The 15,511-nt window shown below is 35.5% G+C and overlaps 1 long non-coding RNA gene across 1 annotated transcript in view; it reads left to right on the plus strand.

Moving 5' to 3' along the window:
- LOC141369969 (uncharacterized) overlaps nt 1-15,511 on the plus strand; it is a 220,970-nt gene that overhangs the window by 22,839 nt on the left and 182,620 nt on the right. Inside the window, exon 2 of the long non-coding RNA XR_012373577.1 lies at nt 10,010-10,122. This is a non-coding gene — a long non-coding RNA (uncharacterized lncRNA). The remainder of the gene's footprint in view (nt 1-10,009; nt 10,123-15,511) is intronic.

A 15,511-nucleotide genomic window follows, 5' to 3' on the forward strand; every position in this document is an offset into this window, starting at 1 on the left:
TGAGCGGGGAGCCTGCTTCTCCCTCTGACCCTCTCCCCTCTCATGCTGTTTCTCTCTCGCGCTTGCTCTCCAATAAATAAATAAAATATTTAAAAAAAATAGTTTCCAACTAATAACCATTCTGCCGGGGTAGGAATTGTAACGCAATATAATTCTCTTTCCCTCCTTCTTAGTATTTTTGGTTTATAAATTATATTTGGAAAGCACTTTGACAAAGATCACCAACTATACATGCAAATTACTGTGGCCTTTAAACCTAACTGCAACCCTCAGCTTGTGCTCCCCAGGCAAATAACAAAAGGCAGCAGAATCATCCACAAAGCTAACATGAAGTGCTCCCAAGCCTATCTGACATTCCAGTATAATCACTGCTTAGAAAACCAAAAACATGTCTGTGCAAAATTATAGAATATTTGTAACTAGCAGGACTTTCTTTCAAGACATTCATTTTATAGGGACTTCTGATTCCTTAAAAACATACCTCCGCCTTTATTCTCCTCTCAAGGCATTGTTATATCAGACGTCTGCTTAAAAAGATCCTTGGCACTATTTGGAAGGTTTTTCACTTTATCTGAATTGCATTTCACTGACTTCCCAGTGGTTCCACTATTTCACACAGCCAGCTCTGCCCTCTATGTTCCCTTAGAGTGTGGAAATGGAAAAATATAATGGTCATTCAGGTACAGGAGCCTCACTGTGAAAATTCTGGTTGTTCTCAACAGTATTCATCAAGACAAATTGGTTTTCTGGCCGGCTGTTCTTGAAAGTAGACATTAGTACAGTTGCTTGTGTGTTTGGCTAATTTTTCACTTATTCTCTTCTGTTTTTACTCTTCCTTGATTGGCAAGTTCTGTTTATTTATTGAGTACACATGGTTTTAGAAGTGGAAGAGTCATTTCTTAGCTACCCCTGGTCTATAAACTATTTAGTTGTAACTTCACTTCCCTAATGTTGCTGATTATGTTTTTGACTCATTAGTATAGTTGCTATTGATGGCATAATTCAGGAAACTCCTTGGCTCATGTCTCTGTCTAATGTTAAGAAATCTAGTGGCAGCTGAGACTGGGCAACTTTAGAGGTGACTCCATTTTCACATCCATTTCATTCATTCATTCACTCAGCATTTATAAGGCAACATTATCTTCAAAGTACACATTAGAAATTGGAGATAAATACACTTTCATCCTCAACAACAAAAGTATAGTGATTCCAGGTGAGAGTGATGAGTCTTTGAAATTTTCATTGTTTAATTGACTTAACTTGACTAAAATATATTGTTCTTTAGAGTTTAAGTTCAAAATCAAATCCTGACACATGCTACAACATGGATGAATCTTGAAAACATCATGCTAAATGAAAGAAGCCGGTCAAAAATGACCACATATTACATGATCTCATTTAAACAAAATGCCCAGAATAGGCAAATCCATTATCCATAATAAGGATAGTAGTAGATAGGTGTTTGACAGGGCTGGGGAAAAAGAAGAATGGGTGCAACCGCTAATGGGCTGGGGGTTTCTTTTGGGAGTGATGAAAATATTCTAAGATTAAATAGTTGAGATGATTGCATAACTCTGTGAACATACTAAAAAACTATTCAATTGTACACTTTAAATGCATGAATTGTATGGTATGTGAACTAGATCTTTATGGGCTGTATAACATGCACACACATACATATTAACATATACCGATGAATTTTTTAAATATTTTAATTCTATGTTCTGACACTTTAAAAGTTTTAAAGAATTTCACAGCTATTATGAAATCATTTTATCTTTGTGGTTAGCTGGTAGAAACTGACAAATTCTATAATTCAATAATGAAATAATGGAAAATAAGGTTACAATATTTTGGTTAAGTTTTATTTTAGATTTTATATTTTAATTAAGTTTAGTCACGTTTTAGGTATCATAATTAGGCTAGTGTCTAATTACATGATTACGTGGCTTTCTTATCTAAAAACTTAAGATACTAATCCTCACTGCTTGAAAAATTACAAAATGCCTCTTTTGCTTTTACCTGCTTCAATAGCTTCTCAAAACCATTTAAATTCATTTGTGATCACTGGCTATACAAAGTGCCAGCAATTGTCTAAAGTACAAAAAAAGGCTTTATTTTATGAGAGCTTTGTTTTGCTTTGTGGACAAGTGTGTATCTAGTTACACAAATAACCCATTCATTTATTCCAATATTTATTTATGCATACATGCTTTGGGCAAACACTGAATACTGGCTATGTCCCACACATTATCTACTACACTAAGGAATTCAAGGTCAAGTCACTGTCCTTGAGACACTCACAATCCAGTGAAATTATTGCTGCTAAATGAATCAGTAGAGATGAGAACATAAATGTCAATGCTAGTCTGAGAAAAAGACATGTGAGTATATCGTATTATTGTCTATCATCTTCAAAGGATATTTCTTTTTTTTTTAAGATTTTATTTATTTATTTGAGAGAGAGAGAATGAGAGAGAGCACATGAGAGGGGGGAGGGTCAGAGGAAGAAGCAGACTCACTGCCAAGCAGGGAGCCTGATGCAGGACTCGATCCAGGGACTCCAGGATCATGACCTGAGCCGAAGGCAGTCACTTAACCAACTGAGCCACCCAGGCTCCCTCAAAGGACATTTCTAAGAATAGAATTTCATTCTACATATGTAAAAGAGACAAAGCCACATCAGAAAGGATAAAGTAATCTGTTAATCCAAAAAGTTTAACTACTTTTAGCTCTGCCCTTTGCTCCCAGTAGTTCTCTGAGGTGAAGGATGCACATGACTAAAACATAGAAAAAGGTCAGAACCAAATTTTGATCCCCCCTTTGAATAACTCCTCTCACTGTGACTTCTAGAATCCTATTTCTTTTCATTTATATTTTCTCTAGGAGTGTAAACAAACTCCAAGATTTTTAATCTTCATAGAGCTATAAATATCTGGACATCTATAGATAAGACCACTGGCGAAGTGGGCTTTAAACTAGACCTTCAGCATCTTGAGTATGGAGTATCACAACTGCCTCTCTTTTTCATTGTTTTTCTGTAAATAAGGTATTGTTTTCTTTCAATATTGCTTCCAATATTTTCCCTTTGTTTTTAGTTTTCAGAAGTTTAATTATTAGGTGTCTTGGAAAAGGTTTCTTTAGATTTATCCATTTGTGTAGGTATCTTGCCAAATTTGAGAAGCTTTCAGCCACTATTTCTTGAAGTACTTTTCAGCCTTGCCCATCTTCTCCTCTTCTTGAGGGACTCTGATGATACCAGTGTTATGGTCTCACACATCTGAGGCTCTGTTCTATTTTTCAGATTGGATAATTTCTGTTGTTCTGTCTTCCAGGTCACTGATTCTTTCCTCTGCCACTTCTATGCTGCTGTTGAGTCCATTCAGTGATCTGTATATTTAACTCTAAATTTTTCAAATCTATTTTCAACTCTAAATTTTTCACTTGGTTCTTCTTTATATCTTTTATTTCTTTGCTGAGACTTTCTATTTCTTTGCTGGTGAGGTGTTGAGGTGCCTTATTATAGCTTCACAAGGTGAAAGTCTAAACTCCCACTCAGCTTTTATTGTCATGACTAGAGATGGGCCCCAATTTTTTTATATTTTGGAGTTTTATTTTGTTTTTTGTTAGAGTACTATGGTTATTGTCTAAATATTTTCTCTCTTTCTAGGCCAGCACTTTCCTGGTTTTTTGTTGATGGGTCTACTTTTGTTTGTTTGTTTGTTTGTTTGTTTGTTTTTTAAGAGAAAAGTATGACTCTACTATGTTTCCAGAAGCAAAGGCCTGATTTATGGGAAAATATTGTTGAAATAACAAAAGCTTAAGAAATTTGAAGAAACAAAATGTGATTTCTCAAAATTATAAATGAAAACAACTTTATTTTGATGTAGTATTTTTAAAATTTTCTGAAGAGTATACCAAAGCTATTGGGTTTAATGAAAAACATTCCAGGCCAAGACAAAAATGGTATGGACTGGGCTCAACTTTTCCACCCAAGAAATGACTGTATTTGGATTACAATCCATAGATATCACTTCAAAAATATGGCCTAAATAATATACCAACTATTTGTGAAGAATTGCAAAAATAAAGAGCAAAAGGGGATAGACAAGCCAACTGCAACTACAGTATCTCCACACATGGTAACAGAAAAGATTTATAATAAAGAATTGCATCATCCCATTGAACAGTAATAGAGAAAAATTAAACCAGATAAATGTTAAGTTTTAATACTCTAGAAAATTTTAATGTACATTATCACTACCATTCCCCAATTTTAAGCCTTGTGCCTGTGTTCAATGATTGCAAATGGAGTGGTTAAAATGAAATTGGTCAAAATGTTAAGTCAGTTAAAAATAAATTTTCCTCATCACTGGTTTTTATATAATTGTAATGTTAAAGTAACATGAGACAGTTATGAAATGACTTCTATAAATATTTTCTCATTCTTAAGAATTTTGGAAGATTTCTCCTTGTTTTGAATTTCTAAATAATTTTAAATGTATTTTAGCCAGTTAAGTGTTCTTTATTTTGTTAGCAGTTTCCTAATGAATCAGTCAATTTACCTACAATTGTATGTCAATTATCCTAAAATAACTTGGTGGGTTTTTTTTTTTTTCAGTAAATAGTCATATTTTTAAACTATGTGCTTTAATGTGATTTTGTCAAGTTGGTAAATGTAGACTTTCTTCTAAGTTATTTTGTTTTGATGACCTTTAAATTAATTTTTTTTATTTTTTTAAAGATTTTATTTATTTATTCATGAGAGACAGAGGGAGAGAGAGAGAGAGAAGCAGAGGGAGAAGCAGGCTCCCGCTGAGCAGGGAGCCCGATGCGGGACTCGATCCCAGGACCCTGGGATCATGACCTGAGCTGAAGGCAGATGCTTAACCATCTGAGCCACCCAGGCGCCCCTTTAAATTAATTTTTAAGCAATAAGGCCAATTTTCCATATTGGATCGTATTTTTAAGAATTCTTTGTATTATTTTGTATTCAAAATTAAGCAGTTTTATATGAAACAATTGTTGCAGCTTCAAAAGTGGTTATCGTCACTATTTGATACTTTTGTGCTGTAAGACTTGAATCCACAGTACAAAGCATATGTAATCTCAATACAGGCTCCTAGAAGAAAATAATGCTAGGCCTGGATTACACAGAGAAGTGGGCATTTTGTTTTATCTGCCAGCATCCCTTCCTTGGTAGGATTGTTAATACATGAGCACACCACAACTCTCACAGCATAAACACACAAGGGCCCAGAAACTAATGATGTAATGTATGGTGATTAACATAACAATAAAAAATTATTAAAATATAAAATAAAATAAACACACAAGGGCCAAGCATAAATCCTTCTATGAGCCATAGTAGTACTTATTTTTAGCTTATGGTTATAATTTAAGTTCAGGAACTTGCAACTGAAAGTCCTGACAAATACTTCAGTAATGTGAAAGAAAATGAATTATAAAATGCCAACAAGAAATGGGGCTGTCATATGGCCAGCATCATGTAGGTCATAAAATGATGAAAGAATCTAAAATCATTGAAGATAATCAGTCAAACTGAATTGGTGGATAAAAACGCAATTCATTTGCACCTTCATATAAATTACTAGAATTCAAAACATTGCAGATAATCAGGACATACATAACTGCCTATAGTAAAATTAGGTAAATAGACTCAAGTGTTTTTAATAAATAGAAAAATATGCTTAAAGATGAATAAAGCCCACCAAACTCTAAAAGTATTAATTTGTTAAAAATAGTAACGACAAAAAGACATAGATATGGGTATGAATACATGTAGAAATATAGATATTTCTCAATCTGGGGGAGGCTGGGTGGCTCAGTCGGTTGAGCATCTGCCTTAGGCTCGGGTCATGATCCCAGGGTCCTGGGATCGAGCCCTACATGGGGCTCCCTGCTCAGCTGGGAGCCTGCTTCTCCTCCCTTTGCCCCTCCTCCCTGCTCGTGCACACACACTCTCTCTCTAGCTTAAATAAATAAATAAACTCTTTTAAAAAAGAAAAAAAGATATTTTTCAATTTGTTCTTTTGGTATGCTCTTTGACCATGTTGTTTTCTATCCCTTTTTTTTTTTCATTATAAATTGCCATCCTCAACAAGACAGTTATACATATGGATGTGGGTATTATTTTCCATCTAACAAAACTAAAATTAACTGTTAGCACAAGAGCAGTTTCCTACTCAACCATTTGAAATAGTGGCATAGTACCATGTAAGTGCAGAAACAGCCAAGGCAAGAAATGACTGTGTCTTAATTAATCGGACTGGTATTGCCCACAGTTCTTGAGTAGGCATACCTAAAACAATTTAATCTTCCCTATGGAATATGATACAAAAACAAACAAAACAGGGGCGCCTGGGTGGCTCAGTCGTTAAGCATCTGCCTTCAGCTCAGGTCGTGATCCTAAGGTCCTGGGATGGAGCCCAGGTCGGGCTCCCTGCTCCACGGGAAGCCTGCTTCTCCCTCTCCCACTCCCCCTGCTTGCGTTCCCTCTCTCGCTGTGTCTCTGTCAAATAAATAAATAAAATCTTTAAAACAAACAAACAACAAAAAAAAACAGACTGGATTTATAGAGACAATACCCATTGAGAAAAAGAGAATAAAGGAATAGAAATTGGGGAAAAAAAGATTTCCATTTGAATCTTTACACTCACATATTTTTCCATATCTCCTATTACAAAGTACTTTTAACATATTGTTTATTTTCTTCTCCGGGTTTTCTCATGGAAGTAGGACCAGCTACAAAATCCGGGGGGGTCCAGTACAAAATGAAAATGAGGGACCTCTGTTCAAAAATCATTAAGAATGTCAAGATAGCAATAGCAAGGAGCATTAAACCAAGCATGGGTCCTTGCGAGTATGGGTCCCTCTACAACTGCAGAGGTTATGTACCCATGAAGTCAGCCCTGCAAAGAAGTGTAAATCGTAAAACATGCGGAGTAATTTGGTGATAAGCATCCAGATCTCTATATATGCATATGCTCTTTTACCCATTTATCCCATTTCCAGAGCTGCGTATAGGGGAGATATCAGTTTGTATACAAAATGTATTTATCCCAGTGTTATTGTAATAATGGAACATTGGAAATTTAATAGCAGAGTGATTTGTGGGCTTTTTAAAAAGATGTTAGTTAAAAGATTTCTTAGTGACATTATAAAATGTTGTTAAATGAGAAAAATAGGACACAAAACTAGAAATACCTTCTCCCTACCTCTACTATTTCCTTTATACGTATTCTCAACACTGAAGTGGCATTTAGTAAATATTAATAGTGGTTAACTATGGGATATGGAAGTACACGTGATTCTTATTTTCTTTATGGTTTTCTGAGTATCCTGTATTTTCTGCAGTGAACACATCACTTTTATAGCTAGAGGGAAAAAGAAGAAAACAATGAAGTAAGCCTTTCACCTAAAATGGACAGCTTCTAAGCCAACAGTTAGGAACAGTAAACTGAGCAGTTATACAAGTGGCCCGACTGCAAACATGTCTTACTTTCTCCCTGTCTCCAATAGCATCCTCTGGAGAAACAAAATTTACTGCAGTAAGGAATGTTCAGTTGAGTTTGCATAGTTTTCCTGGTCTACTTGCCCTGCTACCTTTTTCCATTTACTCCATCAATGAGCAGACTTAGTGCTTGAACTGTTTAGCAAATTTTGGACATGATACTATTTAAAATGGTTTATTATATAGAGTAGACGCCAATGACTTAGACCCAGAACAACGGTTATCCTATTGTCAAAGCAATAATGATCACATGTTGACAAAGACTACAGAGGATTAGAAAAAAGAATTCAGAATTTTGAAGTGTCTTAGCTTAGGTCCTCCACAGCAAAGCCCAAGATAAGGATTTGGGTATAGGCAGTGTATTTGGGAGGTGATCATAGGGTTCACCTATAGTAAGGGAGCAAGCATCAGAAGTGGGGGAAGGGGGACAATAAACCGTAACAGGATCATTACTGAACTGCATAGCAATAAGCTATGGGTAACTGGGGCTCAGTTGCTCTGGGGACCCTCCCAGGTGCTGTATGCAATGCTTCTTGGAATTTTCCCACCCAAAGACAAAAGCTGAGGTATTAAACTTCTGCACTGTTTGTGGGTTTTCCTGGAGGCATTCGCCTCCCTGTACTTCCGGACTAGCTATATACAAGTTGAGCAAGGCTCCCAAGGCTTTGGAGAGGCCCGGACGTGATTGAGATGGGATGCTGTCAAGGTGCTTGGAACTTTCCACCACAAACACAAATGAAATTAGAGGTGGGCTGAAGGAATCTGACACAGGGCTCAAAAAATGTCCCAATTGGAGAATAAAATAAAAAGAAGGGAAAGTAGAGGTGCAAGAACGAATGTTTTGCAGTGCGATACTGGGGCAGATAAAACTGAAGAGAAGTAGATCTCAATCCGTCTGCATCTGTTAGTGAAGAGGAAGAGGAAACTAAGGAAAGGAGACTCATAAAGCAGCAGGGCCATAGTCCTTTTATGTGAGTTCTGCTCTGGCAAAAAAAATAAATATATATATATATGTATATACACATGTTCTCTCTATATATAATGGGCAAATTAAAGATATAGGACATTGCATCCTGGGGAGGCAAATTGAAAAAGTACTCTCAGATGCATGTGGGAATCCTTCACTTGCCATTTTATGAAGGTAAAATATATTTTCCCTATAACTTTTTCCTTTGTCAAATATCCAAATAGTTTTGCATCTCTGGATGTGTATCAGAGTCTGTTTTTAGGGATTATTCTTTCAGTGCTTCTTATAATCAAACCAAAAGTAATCACGAACATGCAGGCCTTTGCACTACAGTAGAACTAGGAATACCTTGGACAATCGGGTCATTTCCGTCAAGTCCAGAGTTAAGTTATGTGATATATCCTCTCTCACCACAGCTTCCTTGAAAGAAATGTTCGGTGACTTGGAGGGACATGACAAAAACATCATAATAAACTGTTTGGTGAGTCCCTCCTCAGTGATTTCTCAGCGTTTTATCCATGTCCCCATTGTAGGACTTAACACAGTCTACAGTAATGCATCTTGTTACGTGTCTAACTCCCCAGAAACCAGCAAGCTTCACAGTGAGTAAGACCTTACTTTATCCACCTCTGTGCACATAATTCCCAGCACATTGTCCAATGCAGAGTTGGTGACCAATATAAATTTCCTGATTGAGTAGGCAAACATTTTCCAGGTTAATATTTTCTGATTTGTGTCAAACAGATGAATACTGACATGGCTTAACCCATCTGAGATCTGAACTTGGTTCTGCTACCATCAAGTGGGCAACCTTGGATAAGTCAAAAACCTCCTTTCGATCTCTGGGTTTTTTCATCTTATAATTAAGGGGGTTGAGACGTTGATCCCTCAGGTAACTTCATGCTCCTGCCATCAGTGATCTCTCTGTCACAGCTGTTAGTTCATTAGAATGCACTGAAAGAATTCTGTCCCCAAGTCTCTACCTCATTCTCTAAAGCACCTTCGAGTACCCTGTGACTCATGGTGTGTTTATACGTAAGTGTGTAGATATGATAAAAAGGAAATTAGACTTTTAAATCAGGAGATTAATAAGGAAGTTGGCACCTTTGTTCTCTTGAAGTTTTAAAAAGCTGGTACCTGTGTTTTCTTTAGATTTTCGGTCATCTTCCTTATTTTCTATTTCAATTTCTAATCTTTGGTTTTAGGGCTCCCTAGGCTTGCTCGTTAACCCGTCCATAGCAAGAAGCAGCATTTGTGTTAATGCACACCTTTTTTGCAACTCCAGCTTCTGGTTAAGCAATAAACAACAAAAAATCAAATTTAATTCATTCTTTCAACACACCTTAATGGAATGTCGGGCACTGTACTAACTCTAGAACCTGGGGAACAAATTAGAGCTGTATTAATGGGCTAAGAAATAAAGTTAAGGCCATTCACGAAGACCTAGGGAACTAAAAATTTTTATTTTAATAAATAAATGTTTATCCTTAGTACTGTTTCCCTCGTAGGTATTCTAAAGAAACAAAATAGCAACTGAAGAAGCAAATGCAAGTAAAAACCACGGAATCTATGTTCAGAGCAAGGCAATCACTTGAAAACTATAGATTGAAATCTTTGAAGGGTGAGTAGAGAGATTTTTTTAAAACATACTTTAGAAGGGCCATGATTTTAGTCAGGTAACCTGATCCCATTTTGAGGGGTTTTTAAATGCTTTTTTCAAATTTTTATCCCAAAAGTATACTTGACCGAATTTGCCTTACAGAGCATACACTAAATCCATGTTAGAATCTCAGTCTTGCAGGGCACTCACTAATAGAAATTAATGCACACTACATGTGGTAGTATCTCAGGGTCATGACTTCAGCAAAAGTGTAAAAATGTACTCACTGTACCACAAGGTTGAAGAGGGAAGTTTATATAAACTGACAATAGAAAAAATTAAAAAAAATAAACTGACAATAGTTCCTAGTGATGGTATTGGAAAAAATATAATGGTGGGTCACAAGGAGAAAAATCAGAAAGGAATGCCACAGATATGTGGGTATATTTACATCAAAAGAACTGACTGGGTAACAACTTGGATGAATCTCCAGGGAATTAGCCTGAGCAGCTAGAGAGGTTACATGCTGTATTATTCCATTTATACAACATCCTTGAAAGGACAAAACGGTAGAGATAGAGAACAAACTAGTGGTTATCAGAGAAGGTGTGGAGAGGATGATTATGAAGATGGATGTGGTTATAGAAGGGTGATAGTAGGAATTCTTGTAGTGATGGAACTGTTCAATATCTTCACTGTGGCAATAGATACACAAGCTTACATGTGATAAAATGGAAAGAACTAAATATGCACACACGTACACCCACACACACAAATACCAGTACATATAAAATGAGAAATGTGGATAATATCTGTGGATTTTATTGATGTCACTTTCCTGATTGTAATATTATTCAGTAGTCATGCAACATGTTACCATTGGAAGAAGCTATGATTAGTGGGATTTCTCTGTATTATTTGTTACCATTGCATGTAAATCTACATAATTTTAATTTTTTTATTTAATTACAAAAATCAGTAAGAAAAGTGCAGACAATGAGTTAGAAAAATGAGTTGAAGATTTGAACAGGCACTGAGTGAGAAGGAAACTCAAATGACAAATCCGTGAAAAGTTATTCAGCTCATTGGCAACCAAGAAAGTTAAAATTAAAATCACAACTAGATACAACTGCACAGATTAACCAAAAATCAGAACATCATATAAAATTAAATGTTGGTAAGATTGAAACAATCAGAAATCTAATCCACTGCTGGTGGGAGTAGAAATGAATATAACAATCTTGAAAAACAGAGTAGCATTTTCCAATGAAATTGAAATGTTCTTACCTTTCCACCCAGGAATTTCACCCCTAGGCATTAGAGAGATGCTTGCTATGTATGTACCAACATACATGCTCATAAGAATACTCACAGTTGGGGCGCCTGGGTGGCTCAGTCGTTAAGCGTCTGCCTTTGGCTCAGGTCATGATCCCAGGGTCCTGGCATCAAGCCCCACATCAGGCTCCCCACTCAGCGGGAAGCCTGCTTCTCTGTCTCCCACTCCCCCTGCTTGTGTTTCCTTTCTCACTGTGTCTCTCTCTGTCAAATAAATAAATCAAATCTTTAAAAAAAAAAAGAATACTCACAGTGACTTCGGGTTTTTTTTTTTTTTTTGGACAAAAACTGTAAATCCATTTACAATAGAAAGGTTAAATAAATTGGAGTATATCAATACAATGTAATTCTATGTAGCAACTCTATATATGGAATTTTATATATGTGATGTATAGCCACACACATCAACATGGATGAATCTGTGAGTAAATAAATATATGAATAAATACACAAAATAAAGTCAAATGAAAGTTACCGCATCTCTAAATATTAAACCTTTTATAATACATTCCTTTTCCACCCCCACATACACGCTAATAAAATATCAAATGCAAAGGGAAATAACTAGGTATCCATAAACACAAGAAGTCTTATTAAATGGTGTATGGAGAATGAATGGGCATAAATAATTTTACCCTTTGGTAGGGACAATCTACATTGACAACTTTGGTCTTTGTTTCCCCTCATCTAGAACATTTATTTCTGATATTGAATTTTTTTCTGGTACCATAGTAAGCACTTCATAAATCTTTGTAGAATAAGTATGTTTTTATTTAATTAAAAAAATTGTATTTTATATTTTTCATTATGCCTTTAAATGGAAACAAATTATATTTTTATGCTTTCACATGCATAGAAAAAAGACTAGAATAAAACAGACCAAAAATGCTTTCTTCTTTTTTCGCATTATGGTATATTTTACATTTTCTGCATTTCCTTTTTATTATTAGAAGAATAAACAATAGGAAAAACCTATTTGAAAAACAAAACTGAAAGCCATAATTTAATGATCAATTTAATTCACTGAAAACATAAACAGGAATTAACCATCATTTTGACTGTCCATTACCAGAGTCTTAGGAAATGTGCCCTCACTGACTTTATTTATTTATTTATTTATTTATTTATTTATTTTAAGTAGGCTCCACACCCAGTGTGGGGCCCAATGCAGAGCTTGAACTCAAGACCCTGAGATCAAGACCTGAGCTGAGATCAAGAGTTGGACGCTTAACTGACTGAGCCACCCAGATGCTCCTAGACCTCACTGATTTTAGACTGGTTTCATTTAGATTGGTTTTGTTGCCACAGATACCTGTGGTGTTGCCTCATAAAATGAGAGGTATCAGTGAAAACAGATATTCCTTAAATTATTCAGTTACAATTTCAGCCTTTGCAGTTCAATTTGGGAGTCAAGATTGATCACTGTATTCAAATGTTTGTAAGTCCTTCTTCCCACATCCTGCCTTAATCCACAATTTAAGTTCTGCATATAATTCTTCATGTGATAATTACTTGTGCATTAAATTTGCATAATTTTGTAGACTAAGGATCTATGATCTCTCTGAAAGTCCTCATTTCCCAAAAAATTAATATAGTAGCAGTAAGACCATATCTCCTAAATTCTCTTATAATCCATGTGTGTATGGCCTCCCACAGCCAGTATCCGAATTCAGCCTGTATCAGTCTTGAAGCAACTCTCATTTCTAAAATGCGTATCACTTCCCAAGGTTTTAGTGAGCTACTGGGCTCCACTAAAGGTTCCATAGAGACCATAGACATGGATGTATATGTGGCAAAATACAGCATTTTTATTTCAATATAAGGAAACTTGACTCAACATCTCTTCCCAAGACTGTTTTCTTCCCCGCTGGCTTCTAAATTTCCTTTTCTCTCTTCAAACCTGTCTCCCCAGGGCTCCTTCAACCTCTGTGATTGCTGCTCATTTCCATTACTTTCCCTTGCTTAACCAGAGAAATGTATCTGTGTCTGATCCTCCAAATTTGCATCACCATACCCATTATTACAGTTGTTTTCAAGTATGCAAAAGGCCAGTAAACAAAGGATAAAGATTAGGGGTGTGTGTGTGTGTGTGTGTGTGTCACACGCACACATGGGTCCTCACATGTGCAAGCGCTTAGGAAGTAGATGGTAGTTAACAGACGTGCCCTCCTCAGAAATGGGAAAGGAAATGGGGCAAAAGGAACATAACTAATAAAAATGTTTTCCTGTCCCACTAAGTTTAATTTTTTCTTCACCTTCTGAAATTGGTATGCACCTTATACCTGATATGTATATTTACTATGAGAGTATTCTGTTTTTCTACAAAACTTTTACCCAGATTGGTAGCCATCTCACAATACATAGTATCTTGAAATTGAAGAATAGAGTGTGTATTTTTTAGATTTTCTTTATTACTTTTTAAATTATGATTTTACATAAGTCATACTAACTGCATCTGATGATGTAACTGCAAGGATAAAGACATACAAAATCATATAAAGAAGTTAATAATCTCTTCCTAACCTCATTCCCTCTCCTGAGCTTACCAACATTGGCAATGTGCTGGTATTCTTTTGTGGAGAGCTCAGACAGAGTACATGTACCTGTGTAGGGTTTTGGTTGTGGTGATTTTTACAAAAATAAAATCATATTACTCTACTCAATTTTCTGATTTAAACATCATGAATATCACCTACAGTTTAATAAATAAATCTCTAACTTATTTTTAAATGTCCATAGGATAATCAGTAGCATAGACAGGTCAGAATTTATTCAAGCATTTCCCCCACTCAAACAATTTCCAGTTTTTCTTTATTTCAACTTTCAGCAATTTTTCAATACATACTGTTGTACAGTATGTACATAGCCTCATGTATCAGTGCATTTATTTCAACAAGCTAGAGCCCCCAAAGTGGGATTGCTGGATTAAATGATGTGTGAGGTGGCCCACTTCCCTACACTCTCTGGTCATTGCTTCTTTTAATTTTTCCTGTCTAATGGATGAAAATGGTCTCATACCCTATAATTTTCGTTATCCTCACTACTAGTGAGGTTAAGTTTCTCTTCACACATTTCTTGGCCATTTGGGCATTGTACTCTCTCTCTAGCCTTTGTACACCCTGGATATTTTTCTACTGTGTTGTCTTTTTCATATAAAACAATTTGTAAGATCTTATTACTCATTAGAGATACTCTTTGTCAGGCATATAGGTGACAAGTATTCTTTTATGGTTTACCATTTCTGGTTAGCCTCCTACTGTAATATATATTCTTAAATTTTTATGTAGTCAAATATGTCTGCTTTTTACTCTTTTGTTTAGGAAGTTATCCCTTACCCTGAGATTATAAAGTCTCCTAAATTTTCTTCTAATGATTTTAGTGTTTTATTTTTATTTACTTTTTTGGTCTTAGTGAGGTGTAATTTACATACAACAAAATTCACTCATTTTAAGCGTACAGCTTGATGAATTTTTGTAATTCTATATAGTCACGTAACCACCAAAATCAGGCTGTTGATCATCCTAAAATGTTTTCTCATACTACTTCACAGCTGGTGCCCTCTCCTGACTTTTGGCCACAGGCAACTACTGGTCTGCCTTCTCTTTCTATAGCTTTACCTTTCTAGAATTTTGCATTAATCGACTCATGAAGTTTGTAGTCTTTTGTGTTTGTCTTCTCTCATTTGTATATTTGGGATGCATCCACATTTTCACATATGCTAATGTTTAATTCATTTTTATTGCTGAATGATGTTCCATAGTGTGGATAATGCACAACTTGATTATCTACCAGTTAATGAATATTTGAAATTACTTTTGGTTTTTGGTTATTACACATAATGTTGTTATTACATTATTATAGTATTATTATATACTACAATATTATTATTTACTCAGATGCAAAAGTCTTTGAGTAAAAGACTTTGTACAGACATACCTATTTCATTTCTTTTGAGTAAATATCTAGATGTGAGCTTGCTGGGTTATATGGCAAGTGTATGTTTAACTTTAGAAAGTATTGCCATACTGTCTTTCCAAATAGCTGTGCCATTTTGCATTCACAACAGAAATGTATA

This window comes from Callorhinus ursinus, unplaced genomic scaffold (assembly GCF_003265705.2).
Source record: "Callorhinus ursinus isolate GAN/ISIS: 27379988/994484 unplaced genomic scaffold, GSC_fseal_2.0 scaffold24, whole genome shotgun sequence".
NCBI classification, from domain to species: domain Eukaryota; kingdom Metazoa; phylum Chordata; class Mammalia; order Carnivora; family Otariidae; genus Callorhinus; species Callorhinus ursinus.